The sequence below is a fragment of the Sciurus carolinensis genome, chromosome 5 (assembly GCF_902686445.1).
Source record: "Sciurus carolinensis chromosome 5, mSciCar1.2, whole genome shotgun sequence".
NCBI lineage: Eukaryota > Metazoa > Chordata > Mammalia > Rodentia > Sciuridae > Sciurus > Sciurus carolinensis.
In genome coordinates this window covers 146,610,620-146,624,795 of record NC_062217.1, presented here as the reverse complement: position 1 = coordinate 146,624,795, position 14,176 = coordinate 146,610,620, and the positions used below count along the sequence as shown (strand labels likewise).

General features: G+C 48.2%; 1 protein-coding gene across 1 annotated transcript in view; it reads right to left on the bottom strand.

The window, feature by feature from the left end:
• Golga7b (golgin A7 family member B) overlaps positions 1-11,732 on the bottom strand; it is a 36,512-nt gene extending 24,780 nt beyond the window's left edge. Inside the window, exon 1 of the mRNA XM_047552649.1 lies at positions 11,383-11,732. The gene's annotated coding sequence lies outside the window, so the exon portion shown is untranslated. The remainder of the gene's footprint in view (positions 1-11,382) is intronic.
• Positions 11,733-14,176: the final 2,444 nt, after the last annotated feature.

Here is a 14,176-nt window from a genome sequence, read left to right as displayed (position 1 = left end):
GGCCTTTATAGTCTTGCTTAGGAAATACACATAGATACCATGACACAGTGAGCAACTGACAGTTTCCTAGTGACTCACAGAGACAACAAGAGTTACAGGAAAGCTAAGAAGGGAGAAATCCCAGTGATCCTAGTGACTGGAGCCTCTCCCAGACCCCAGGGGCTGGAGGTGAGTCCTGAAAGATGAATGCATAGAGAATGACAGGCAGTCTAAAGATAAGGAAGGGGAAGGGACATCTTGGAACAGCAGACCACACTGGCTGATTTGAACCGCTCTGTCAAGAAACCAGACTGGAGATAGATAACGGAAGAGCCATGATAGCCAGGACTCAGTCACACAGGCAATGGGGAACAGTGAGGGGGCCTAAGGGAAGCCATGTATTGGGACAGTTCATGTGGGAGCTCAGGGATGGATCAGAAGCAGGAAAGCCACAGAACAAAGGAAGCTATTGTGCTAGTCCAGAGGGCAGTGAGCAGGGCAGGGCACAGGAGGCAAGGACCACTGCCTAGGAATAATGGCAAAGGGACAGATGCAAAAATATCTTATACAGAGTCACCATTGGCTGTGGTTTCTGACTAAGGACATGAGATGAAGAAAAGAGGGGAAGAAACAGAGGATGCACAGCCAGAAAATGCCATGGCCAAAATCACAAGCTGGGTTAAGTGAACTCTACACAGGCCAGATAAGAGGGAGAAGAGATGCTTAGGGGTTTTTCAGGACTTAGGAGACAGTGCAAGACCATACTGAAAACTTGGGCGATCTCTCCATAAAAGCACTTGGTGATACCATGAAGACAGTCATTTGAAGAGAGGAGTAAAGAGAGCTCTGAGGAAAGGGCTGACTGGCTGGCCTTGGACAAGATGGCACAATTGAAGTTAGAGATACCTCAGTCCAAATCCCAGCTGTGTCACTTGCTAGCTGGATGGCCTTGAGCAAGTTAATTAATCTCTATGAGCCTAGGTTCCACCCTGTAAAGTGATTTTAATAATACATAAGCCACAGGAGTTGTATAAGGAGTAAGAAAAATCATCTCTGGGGAAAAAACTTCAGCTCCTGGTCTGCAGATGTTTAGCAAAGGTGGCGATGATGAGAAGGGGTTGGTATAAGGAAAAAAGGAAGATGGCAGCTGGAGACCCCGATTCCTGGACTGTCACAGAAGCCCAAGAAGTCACCAGGAGGGTGGATGAACGCTGCCAGGTATTATAGAAAGTTCAAGAGGAATCAGATGGGCAGGAATTACATTACTGAGGCTTTAGAGAATGCACTTTGGAGGAGTGCAGAAGCAGCCAATGGACAGAACAACAGACAAAGCAAAAGACCTCAATAAAAAGGCCCCCCCCATCAGTCAGGATATTTAGACTGCAAATAGATTATCCTATTAACATCACTTGAGCAATAAAGGCATTTAATTAGCATAACAAGAAATCTTAAGAGCAGCAGCCCCAGGATTAGCCCAGTGGCTCACCAGTGTCCCCAAGAACTCAGGATTTTCCATCTTTTCCCTACAATGTCCTGAGCACATTGGCTTCTCACCCTGTTTATTGTCTCATAGTTGTAAGAAAAAGGTCTGGGATGGAAACAAGGGGAGGGCTGGACCTTCTTTGCTAGAGGCCAGAAGGGGAGAGAGTGGGGAATAGAAACAGATTCTGAAGAAGAGAGAAGCCTGAGCTTCAGCAAAGCCAAAAGATGGGGAACACACCAGAAAATCAAGGGGAATACAATGGGTACCACCCTCTAGGTCAAGAAAAATTAGAAAGATATGAAGCAGTTAGCAACATGAACATTTCTACTCTGCTGGTGGGAATGTCAATGGGCACAGCCTCTTTAGAAAACAACTTAGGGGGTGCTGGCGTTGTGGCTCAGTGGTAAAGTGCTTGCCTGGCATGTGGGAGGCCCTGGGTTCGATCCTCAGCACAGCATATAAATAAATAAATAAATAAAAATCCATTGACAACTAAAAATGATCTTTTAAAAAAAGAAAACAACTTAAGGGGCTGGGGAGATAGCTCAGTTGGTAGAGTGCTTGCCTTGCATGCACAAGGCCCTGGGTTCAAACCCCAGCACCACAAAAAAAAAAAAAAAAGAAAAAGAAAAAAAAGAAAGAAAAAGAGAACAACTTAGGTCACAACCCAGAAATTCTGGTTGCAGATTTACACCGCTGCATTTGTGTCCAGTTATGAATAGGAAAGTTCATAGTAGCATTATTTTTAACAACAACAAAAAAAACCTGAAAATAACCTAAATATTCTGAGACCAGAGAATAAATAAATCATGATCTATTCCCACTATGGAATACTATGTAGAGTAACAACCTGCATGAATCTCAGGAAAATCATGTTGGGAAAAAAAAAGGCAAATGGTAACAGAATATATACAATGTGGTTGCATTTATATAAAGTTTCAAAACATGTAAAAATTAAAACAGTATGTTACTTAAGCAAATTAACCTAAGTGGGAAAATAAAGAAAACAACAAAAGGAGAACACAAAATTCAAGGAAGTGCTGAGCTCTAGGCAAGCTTGGAGACAAGCACATAGAGGACTCAAAATGGGAAGGAAATATTCTTATTCGTAAACTGAGTGGGTTGTGGGGTACACAGGGTATTCTCTATATTCTTATTTATGCTTGATACATATTCCAGACACACTCTTTTGTACCCATGGAATAATTAATTTAAATGATTTAAAAATTTTTAAAAAGGAGTGAGAATCCAAGTGAGATGAAGACCAGGTGCCAGCCCACTCTGGGGGCACCGTCCCTGCCCGTTGCATCACCATCTGGAACCCACAGAGCTCAGATAACAGTGTGCAAACTGACTGGAGTCTGACCAGCTCTGTCTGGGTATCGGTGGCACTGGGAAAGCCCCACGCTGGGAGGGAGAGGGACTGAGGGCAGGGGTGGATGGAGAGAGAGCCCAGATATTGACTTTTCCTTCAGGAATTGGGGTGAAAACAGAAATAGCATGACTCCCCTTTCCAGAGGGCTCACCCTGTGCCAGGCACAACCCCTCCTGCAGACCTCACTGAAACCTCCTACTGAGCGGAGGCAGGGGAATTACTATTTTCATTTCAACAAAGGGATAACAGGAACTTAACTAAGTCACTTGTTCAGGTCTCACAGAGTCAGTAGCAAACCAGAGCAAAAAGAAGCCCCTCCTGGCCTGGACCACCTCCCTTCAACCTCAGCTCAAGTGCATGGACCTTCCACCCACCCGTCTCTTCAGACAGTCTTTCCTGCCCAGGGCTTTGCAGGTCCCAGAAACCCACCTTCTCACATCTTTCCCACCTTGCTGTCACCTGCTTCAGTGTGACCAGCTGCAATGTCACCTGCTCAGAGACCCTTCTTGGGATCTACTTCACGTGAGCCCCTGAGTTTCTCTCCTTCACTGGACTCTGCCCTTGCCCTCCTGTGCTCACCTGCCACATCAACCTGCTGTCTCACTTGTCTGCTGTCTTTCCCCTGCACTAGAACATGAGTTCCTTGAGAGCAGGGGCCACCTGCTCTTGTTCTCTACCAGAGTATCCCTGCTGCCTCACTCCAGGTCAGGTACATGGTGGCTACTCAATAAATGTTCATGAAATGAATAAAAAACTGAACCAGGGAAGTGAAAGAAGGTTGAGATGAGACATGTGGACAGGTTCCAATTCATGTCCCTGCTCAGAGAGGGCTCATCTATCCTGTGCCCAGGAGGGCATGTGGTAAGCCCCCTCTAGTATCTGAGTAGCACAGGGTATCAAGGAAGGGAAGTGGTAGAAACTTCCAGAGGGCCCTGTGATTGGCATCACAACTCTGTTCAGGTAACTCTGTTCCCTCCCCCTCTCTGCTCTTAATGAGATCTTTCCTGACTGCCCCATTCGGGTTCTTGGCAACCACTGTTCCAGAAAGATACCCTGAAATTGGAGGATGTTCAGAGATGAAACATCTAAAACAATGCAGAAACAGGGGAAATGGAATAATTATAACAGATGAAAAGACCCACACTCTGGGCTCTGCCAAGTTAAATGGAATAGGATAATTGTGTGCCAGTCTCTCAGGGTGTAAAGCCTCTGAAGAGGGGAAGTATCGGGGATGACATGATAGGGATAATTATGTGAAATGCAATAGAATAAGATGAATCCCTGGGAATTTTAGGCTTAGTGGCAGGAACCATTTCCTCCAGCAAAAGCTCTGAGGTTGAGCAGCCGTCTGCTAATGGAAGTGGTAGAATGCCACCCCGATGGCACATAAGCCCGTCATAAGCCAGGCTGGAGACTACAAGTACAGTGGCCTTATTCTAGAAGGCCAGTGTCAGTTGTTAGGGGCAGAGGTCATCTGACAGCAGGGTGGTCATTTGCCCACTCTCTGGTCGGAGAGAGCCAGATATCAGCTTTGTAGCTGTTTGACCTTAGGCACATGGTTCAAGTGATAACTTCTATACACTCTGGTCACAGTGAGGGGCAAACAAAAAACACATTAGGTGTCAGCTGCAAGTCCCATGTGGAAATGCTCACTGGGCTTCGCTGGGATCTCTGGTCTGTGCTAGGAGGAGGATCCGCTAGAATCCATGGAATCTAGCTCTGAAGTGGGCTCTGAGGTGTGACTTCCTACAGGAGCCACTTAGGAAGTGTGCCCAAAGTTAGTGGCAGGGTCCAGCACAGATGTCAGAGCCCACAGCCAGGTGAGACTCCTGAGAGTCAAAAAGCCTCGTCACACAGGTGCCACATCTTCCTATTCTTTATTTTCAAGGCAGGAGAAATCAACCAAACTGCAGTCTTTGGCTGGATGATCAGGCACCAGGCCAGGGCATAGGACCTGCGCCCTTCTCCTCTACAGGCCTCTGAGGAAATGAGGGTTCGTTTGTGAGCATCAGTGCAAAACAGGTTTGCAGAAAGGCCCAGGCCCTAGTTTAAAAGTATCAGTTGGACTAAAGTGTAGCTCAGTGCCACAGCGCTTGCGTAGCGCATGCAAGGCCCTGGGTTGGTCCCCAGCACTGGGGAAGAAAAAAATATCTGTTAAGATTTCCAGAGAAGACAAGCTCCTGGCCAGCAGGCTAGGGGAAGATCAGGATGTGGAGGGGTAGGATGGCAAAGTTGGAACCAGGCCTGTGGAGGACACAGTGGTAGAGGCTTGGCAGCAGACAGATTTGACCTGTGAACTCTGCTGGGGATGCAGGTGACTCCCAACTCCCTGTCTGCAGCCTCTGAAACTGACTTAGCTCCCAATCCTCCTAGAATGAGAGTCAGAGAGGCCTGCAGCCAGCACTAAAGCGTAAGAAGCCATGCTCATGGGAGCAGCAACAACAACGAAGTACTAAATGGGGCACAAAAGAATGGTTCCCGGTCCTCCTCCTGCTGGTGGGGAGTGGAGAAAGCTTCCAGAAGAGTGAGGGTAGTTTGACCAATAGGGCTGAGGGGAGAACATTTCAGGCTACAGAAATAGCAAGGACAGAGTGTGAGCAGAAGGCAGCCCATGCGTTCCTGTAATTGGCCTGTTTGGAATCAGAGACCACCTTGATCCCCACTCCCACCCCATCCCTGTGCCTCTAGCTCCTTGTGACCTAATTGGTCTGGTATGTGGATGCAGAGCAGGACCCAGAGGCAGGAAATGAGGGTCAGGCTCGCCATAGTATCACCAGCACACTGGTTGTCCCAGCTGGTCAGGTGCAGTGGAGGGTGTTAGGAGACTTGGATTTGAGTCCCAGCTCCACTCCTTATGAGGTGTGTGACATGCAATAGTCACAGGCCCTCTCTGGACCTCTGGACCATCATTAACAAACAGTGTGGACCTCTTCACCCTAAAGGCTCCCGCAGGCCTGATACCCTGAGATTTGCGAATTTTGCTGCTTACAACTGCTCACACATATCTAGATCTCTCTCCCTCCTTAGAGTGATTTTCACCAAAGACAAAATAAATAAGGATCCTCAAGGTATCTAGAAATTGAAGTTGCTGAGTGTCAGAAGGATCTGCCAAACACAATGGGCAAGGATTCCTTCCTGTGCTCTTGTTCAGGCCACTTCTTCAGGGCCTGGATGATAAGGCAGAAAAATCAGACAGGGAGGACCAAGTTCTGCATGGAGAGCCACAGCCAGAGAGAAGCTGGGTCCCAGGGAGAAGAGCCCTTGCCTCATGCCCAGGGCAGGTTCCAGGAGGCCAACTGGCCCTGTGGTGCTTTGTCACAGGGCCTGGAACTGCTGGAAGCTTCCAATGATGGCTCAGCATTCAGCAGGGAGAGGCCAGGCCCAGCACCCTGCTGCTGGGGTTCCCTCCTCTACTAAGCTCCAACTCTGTGCCAGACCCCAACCAAGGGTCTCATATATTTCATCACACTGAATCCTACTGCCACCCTAAGAGATGGTTCCTTTGCTACACCCATTTTACAGATGGGCAAGCAAGTTGCCCAAGGTGGCACAGCTAGATGGTAAAGCCAGGTTTCCAGCCTGTCTGTCTGATACCAGAACTTGTCCTCTCTCCCTGAGTCTCCATTCTCCTAGCAGGAGTCAGAGAACAAAGAGCAGCCTATTCCAAAATCCCTTCCCTGCCAGCTTGCAGTGCCATTAGGCACAGCTCAGAACGAAGGCATGGTATCTCCTGAAGGTCACAAAGGGACCATGATGTATGGGGACTGTATTGAAATGTCAGCAACTCCAACAGGCCAGACAATAAGCATGTGAGACCTGGGCCCAGAAGGTTTGATAGGGGCTGAGACTGAGGCTCTTGGAAGGAGAGCCCAAGGCTGGCTTAGGAAGTACTGTAAAGAAAGAGGAGCCAGGCCAGCAGTAACCAAGGGACCACAATACCTTGCTGCATGCTTGGACACAGCCCAGAGCTCTGGAAAGAGCAGCACCCTGGGGCAGATGCACAGGACCAGGGAGGCTTTGGAGAGAGCACCTCAACCCAGAGTTCCAGCTGGAGGAGGAGCCTGCAGATGCACCCCACTCCCAGGATCTAAATCAGGCCACCCAGGCTCCAGAGCTCCCAGACACCCTGCTGCCTTGTGATATAGGGAAATTCCTCCAGAGCGAATGGCACATGAGGTGCCAGCCACCCGCCTCCAGTGCTCACTGAGTTTCCTGGTGGGAGGGAGCCCTGGAGGGAAGAAAGAAAGCAGAAATGCCTGTAGGGAGGTCCAAAGCTGTCAGCTAGCTGCCTGAGCCCCTGGGCTTGGTGGAGACAGAGGAACAGGAGGAAATGGCTTCCCAAAGCACAGTCACCTTGGAGACCTTGGTCATGGGCCACACATGGCCCACGTGCCAGAAATCATATAAAAATAACAGCACATATTTTTGAGCACCAATTCTGAGCTATGTGCTAGTGATATGGTGAGGACAAAATAGACAGAAAGCCCTGTTCTCATGGGCCTTAGATTCTAGTGGGAGGGACAAACAAGAAGTATTGTAAACATATGTGATAAATGCTAATAAATAAATAAATGCTAAGAAGGGATATCAAGTGGGGAGGTAGGTGGGGGAAGCTGGTGTGGGACAAAGGCCAGTTTGCAATTTTAGGTAGCATGGCCATAGTCCTCATTAAGGACATTTGGGTGAAGACCTGAAAGGAGCTCAGGAGGAGGGAGCTGTACAGAGACCTGAAGAGGACCACGTTATGGTTTAGATATGAGGTGTCCCCCAAAAGCTCATGTGTGAGAAAAGGCGAGAATATTCAGAGGTGAAATGATTTGATTATGAGAGGTATGACCTAATCATGGATTGACCCACTGATATGCATTCACTGGGAGGTAACTATAGGCAGGTAGCATGTGACAGGAGGAAGTAGGTCACTGGGGATATGCCTTTGGGAGTTATATTTTGTCCCTAGTGAGCAGAGCTCTGGTTGCCATGTCCTGAGATGCTTTCCTCCACCACACCCTTCCACCGTGATGTTTTACCTCACCTTGGGCCAGGAGCCATGGAATCAGCTATCTGTGGACCGAACCTCTGAAACCATGATCCCCAAATAAACTTTTACACCTCTATGTTTTTCTCATCCAGTCTTTTGGTCATAGTAATGAAAAGATGACTAAAACCAAGCATCCCAGTCAAAAGGAATGGCAAGCACAAATGCCACAAGGCAGAAATAACCTGACAAGTTCAAGGCACAGCAAAGAGTCCAGTGAGGCCAGAGGGAGGAAGGGGAGCAGCATCAGACACGTGGGGAGAGAGACTAGGGGCTGTGATGTGACATGGGGGCTTAAAGACTGCTACTAAGGACCCTAGCTTTCACCATAATGAGACAGAACCCAAAGAGCCTTGAGACCAGAGGAGGAACATAATCCACCACATGCCTTAATAGAATCATCCTTGCTTCTATGCTGAAAATAGACTAAAAGGAAATTAAAGAACCCAGTTATTATTACCATCATCACCAATAGCTATAATAGCAACAACCAGTTATTGAACCTATGTCAGGTGTGGTGCCACCCGTGTTAGGTTATTATCAAGTTTAAATCCCACAACAACCTCACACAGAAAGCCTCACTTTCCCCACTTCATAGCTAAAAACTGAGGCTCAACCAAAGTCAGAAAGTCTCAGACACATACTCTCCCCCATTCAGCCATCTATGCTTGCCCTGCCTGTCTCTTGTTTCTGGTACCCCATCTTCTCACCTGCCCCATCCTCCAACTCCAGGGAGATACTCCCAGTTTCCCCCACTCTGCACATCTCTCCAGTTCTCTGAGCTTTTAACATATGCAGTTCCAGTTTTTAGAACTCTATTCTCCCACCCCTAACTGCCCCTTAAAGTCCCTATCTTTTCAGAAACAACTCAGGCTCTGCCTCTTTGGGGATCCCTCCCTGATTGCCTCCAGCATGCCAATCCTCCACCCCAGAAATAGGAGGCACTTCACGGATCCTGCAGCCAGCCTCCCACGCAACCAACCAGTGAGCTCGAGGCCAAAAGCTGGAGCTTGTTCACCTCAATTTCCCCAGCAACCAACCAAGAGGGCCTCAGCTCCAAATCCTACTGATGTTCTATTGGGTTATCCTAGTATGCTGCAAATTTTCCAGTACAGTTTTATTCTAAATCACATTTCCTTCATGCATGTTCATTTATGTGAACATATCCCTGACCTTGGGAAGATATTTGCAGAGCCTTGGGCAGATGGGTGTCACCATGCTTTAGGAGAGGGATGCTCAGAACGAAAGAGCAGGTGCCTGGTGCTGAAGGAACCCTGTGTGTTTACAGTCACCATTCCCAAGCTCAAGTTCTGCTCTGCCTCTCACAGCTGTGGGGCTGTGGGCAAGGTAGGCAACCTGGGCCTTGCTATCCTCATCTGTAAAGGGGGGCAAATGATATCCTCTCTGTGGGTTTTGTGAGAGCTGGAAATAGTTCAAATGCAATGTATGGTCCTCAGGAGGTGGCATCAATGGCTTCTGGTCCACCACATCCTAACCCCGTCTGTCTGCAGAAGAGTCCTGTACATTAACACTTGGCTACTGTGCTCCTGGGAGGCCACGCCCTCCACGGGACTTTTGTAATAATTAACCTGGAAGAGCCCTTCCAACCCCATTCCTAGCCCTGAGGATGGGTTCCTGGCAGCCTCCCCTGCCCTGGACCCTCCTTGAAGAGTCCCCCAAACTTGCAGTGGCCCCCTGGCCAGTTGCCACTGTCTGAGCTTGTCCACAACTCACTTCTTCCCTCCCATCAACTGTCCTGGCTCTGTGGCTAGGAGGCCTTCTCATCAGCCAAGGCAATCACCCCTCCAACAGACTAGGAGAGAGGAGAGGAGGGGGGAAGGTTTGGGGGAGGAGTGAAAAAGAAGGGGAACTCCAAGGCAACAAAACAGTCAGAATGAGGTTGGATGCCAGAAACTAGGCTACTTCTGGTCTTTTGAGGTATGGTAACCTATCAGGTCAGGGGGGACTTAAAAGTCCAGCTCCCTCACTTTTTAAATGAGAGGCCCAGAAAGGGTTAGAGACTAACTCAAGGCCAGAGGGCAAATCAGAGTTTTGGATTCCCATGACTGGGGGCCATTTGAGCTGGACTGACTGACAGGAACCCAGCTCCTTGTTAAAGACCTTCTGATGCCGTTGACCTCAAAAGATAACCAAAACCCTTTCAGCACCTCAATTCCTCAAAGCATGATTTTTTACTAGTTTCTTTAGTGATTTACAAGGAAGTCATTTGTCCAGGTTGTCATAGCTGCTAAGTCAATTTCTTAAACTTGGTATTCATGAGTCCTGAGGCTGGGTGCTCCTCATCTATTGATTCTTACGTCAGTGACTACAAAGTGCTCAAAATCTAAATGGCATAATGCTGGGGGAAGGGAAAGGGGAGCTGGGTTATACTGAGCCCTGTCATATAAGGTCAGAACATCCAGCTGCTGTGAAGGCTTGGTGGCTCAGAGACTCCTGGTCTCCACCCAGGAAGTCCCATCCAGGAAGCTGTGGGACTCCAAACATGTGTTATATATCAACTCCTCCAGGACACTGATGCACTACCATGCTGGAAACTACCACCATGCACTTGAGACCATGCACCAGGGGACAGGACCTCACACCTCACAAGTTATGAGCACCCAGACTCTGCCAATCTGTAAAGAGGCCCTAGGCTGCCTTCTGTGGCTAAGTGGCCAGAGGTCTCTTTTTTCTCAGAGACAATAATCAGCCCTATCCAAGCACATGCTTTTGACCCCAGGCCTCCCAGTTACTGTACTGGGCCTCAAAGTGCCTTGTGTCCACCTGCCCTGCCTATCTAGACCCTGCCTATCCAGCTCATGCCTCCATGTGTGGGTGACTATCCTCCTACACACACACACACACACCCCTTGTGGTATAGGAAGGTCCAGCCACTTGTTCACAGTTCAAATGGGCCAGACCCCCTGTCAAGTGTCACAGTGTCCTCCCCTTCCTGAGTAGGCCCTGAGCAGGAACAAACAGAGCCTGTCTCCTCTGCCCAATGGTACCTAGATGCTGGCACCATCTCATCAACATCAGATTTTTCTAAATAGAAAGAGAAAAATAATGATCCCTCCTCCCAAGAACACTGGCCTGGAAATCAGAATGCCTGGGTCTGACCTTGAGCAAGTCCTGGGGCCCATCTGGTGACTGGGCTGTGGGGCAAAGTCGAGCAGGCATCAGAACCCACAGGGCCCTCCCCGACAGTGTCAGGTGCTGTCCACCACCTCCTGGCCCTCTGCCACACTCCCCTGTTCGTCCTTTGAATAACCAGGTCCCACGCAGCTGAGGCCTGGCACCAGATCTTGACAGTGACTTGTCGGCAAAGGCCCCAACCCCTGGACCAACCAGGAGTAGATGAGTCTTACTAAAATATGCTCTTGTGGGAGTTCCTAGCACAGTACAGGTACCTAGGGGCTTAGTAAATATTGGCAGTGTCTCATTCAGCAGTGCCAAACTGTACCCAGCAAGAAGCTTAAAAAAATGTAACAACCAGGCCTTAGTACTCACCTAGTTCAACCTTCTCATTTTACCAATGAGGGTTCTGAGACCAGAGAGGAGAGGTGACTCATCCTGGGTTGCCCAGCAAGTATAGCTCATATTGGCTAAGCGTGACCAACCAGAAATGCCCAACGCTCCCCACAGAGGCTGGGATGCAGACATCATATCTGAGAGGAAGACTTCTGAGTGCCCCAGGACCTTCTGCAGCTCCACTCCCCAGAGGCCGGCAGAGCTCCCTCCCAGCACGCCTGGCCCTGAGTCTCCACCAGAGTGGGGGCCTCCGTGCTAGGAACCTGCAGGACCTCAGTGCTGCCACCTGCTCTGAATGTGGGGGGCCGGGCAGACAGCCCACGTCCCTCCACCAGGCTATTTATAAAGCATTTTTGGATGAGTCAGGCTCAGAGCTGCCCAGCACCATCAGGCCCATTCCTGAAGAAATGCTATAAATGATCCTGATGTCAGGGATCCCACCCGACCCTGAACAACCTGCTCCTCAGGGGAAAAATGGAGGCAGGAGGCTGGGATGGGCAGGGAGCTGGGGGCATCAGAAACTGGCTCTTGTGGGCCAGTCTTGTGCAGACAGATGGGGAGCCCCAGTCAGGGGAAGAAGGGCCTCTGCCAGGCACCCTCTTGGCCACAGACCACATGTCCCTCCCCTCAGGGCCACTCCCCCTGCACCTTCCCAGCCCAGACCGACAAGCCCAAGAAGACACCGCCCTGCGCCCCGGGCACTGACTGCTCGCACCTCCAGTCCTGGGTATGGCTCTCCACCTCCGCCCAGACACAGGCTATTTATATCTCTCTGGAAAGAGGGCCTGAGCCTCCAAGCCTCTCCTACTTCCTGTTCCTGGCAGCACTAATTACATCCTCAGCTCGGTGCCGCCTGCCACCCCTGCCTGGGGTCCCCAGGAATACATGCACCTGCGATCACACACAGCTTCCCAGGCGGGCTAGGCCCATTGTTTCTGCAGAGAGTATGACCACCCCTAGGCCAGTCCTGGGGACTCAGACTCCCACACTCATGCACTCCCCTTTGCCAGCCTGAGCTGAGGTCTTCGACGGTCTTTGGGACCCAGCCTCTCCTCTGCAGCCTCCACAGGAGCCTGGAGGGGACACTTGCTCATTGAGCTAACTACCAGTGTGCCTGGCATGGGGCTCAGCTCTGCTCAGGGGAGGAGTGGAGAGGGCAGGGAGATGAATAAGCCTGTCCGCCCTCAAGGGAGGCAAACAGATAAACAACTCATTATGCAACGAGGAAGAATGAAGTAAGTGCTAAATTAAGATACAAGCTGGGCGCTGAGCCTGCAGGCCCTCAATTCTCCCCAGTTTTTTTTTTTTCTTATTCATATTCATTTTATAAAGAATTCATACATGCAGATAGCAAAAGGAAAATTATAATACATTCATCACCTAACCTCCCAAAGACAGCTTTGTCCAGTCTGAGGCCTGAACTTCTAGACTCTTAAACAAGGTAAGGACAGGTCTCAGATCTGAGGAGCCCTCTGCAAAGAACCCTCCACCCAGCTCTAGGACAATTCCTAGAACAACTGAAATTCACGAGAAATGGGTTGGAAGATTCAAAGCAAGATAATATGAACAGTGTGACATTTGTGTAAAAAAAAATCACAAGCTAACAATGTCTAGAAAATGTCTGGAAGGATACACAATAAAGGATTAACACTAATCAGCCTCAGGGAAGCAGGAAGCAGATAAGAGACTTTTTTCTAGAATTTTCTGTATTTGAATTGTTACAATAACCATGCATTTATATATATATATACATTTTTTTATTTTTAAAAATTGCTTTAAAACATTTTTAAATTGCACCATAAGCAATTTCCAAAACAGACATTATTATCTCGTGCACATGTTTGACTACATGACCAATATAATCCTACAATATGTATAATCAGGAAAATGAGAGATTACACTGTATTTATGTATGATCTATCAAAATGTATAAATGCACTCTACTGTCATGTACAATTAGAAGAAATAAAATTTTTAAATTTAAAAAAATCTTAAAAAACAATTTCCATATTTTCTATAGTGATGTATTTGCACGCTGAATAATATAATCTAAGAGCTAAAAGATTTTTAATCATTGTGCAAAACAGCTTAGTGACTCCTCAAAAAGTTAAGCATAGTGGGCTGGGGTTGTGGCTCAGTGGTAGAATGCTCGCCTAGCATGCATAAGGCCCTGGGTTCCATCCTCAGCACCACATAAAAATAAAATAAAAGTATTGTATCCACCTACAACTAAAAAATATATTAAAAAGGAAGTTAAGCATAGAGTTACCGTACCACCCAGCAACTGCACTCCTTGATTTATGCTCAAAAGAATTGAGATACTCAAATAGACACTTGCTCACAAAAAATAGGAACACTATCCACCATAGTTAAAAGGTGGAAGCAATCCAGTGTCTCTCAATGGTTAAGGAAACTGTGGTATGTCCATACAATGGAATATTATCTGTCCATAAAAATGGACAAAGTACTAACACATGCTACAACATGGATAAACCTTGAAAACATGGTGCTAAGTGAAAGAGACCAGACACAAAAGACCAAATACTGAATGATTCATTTTATCAAAATGAACAGACTAGGCAAATCCATAAAGAGGGAAAGCAGACTATGTTGCCATGGGATGAGGGGAACTGGGAGTGATTACAGGATGGGTGTGGGATGTTCTTCTGGGATGACTAAAAAAATAAAAAACTTTGATAAGTGGATGATGACACATAATGGGGGTGGGAGGGGTTAGTATTAGGGTTAGAGTTAGGGTTAGGGAGGGGGGCAA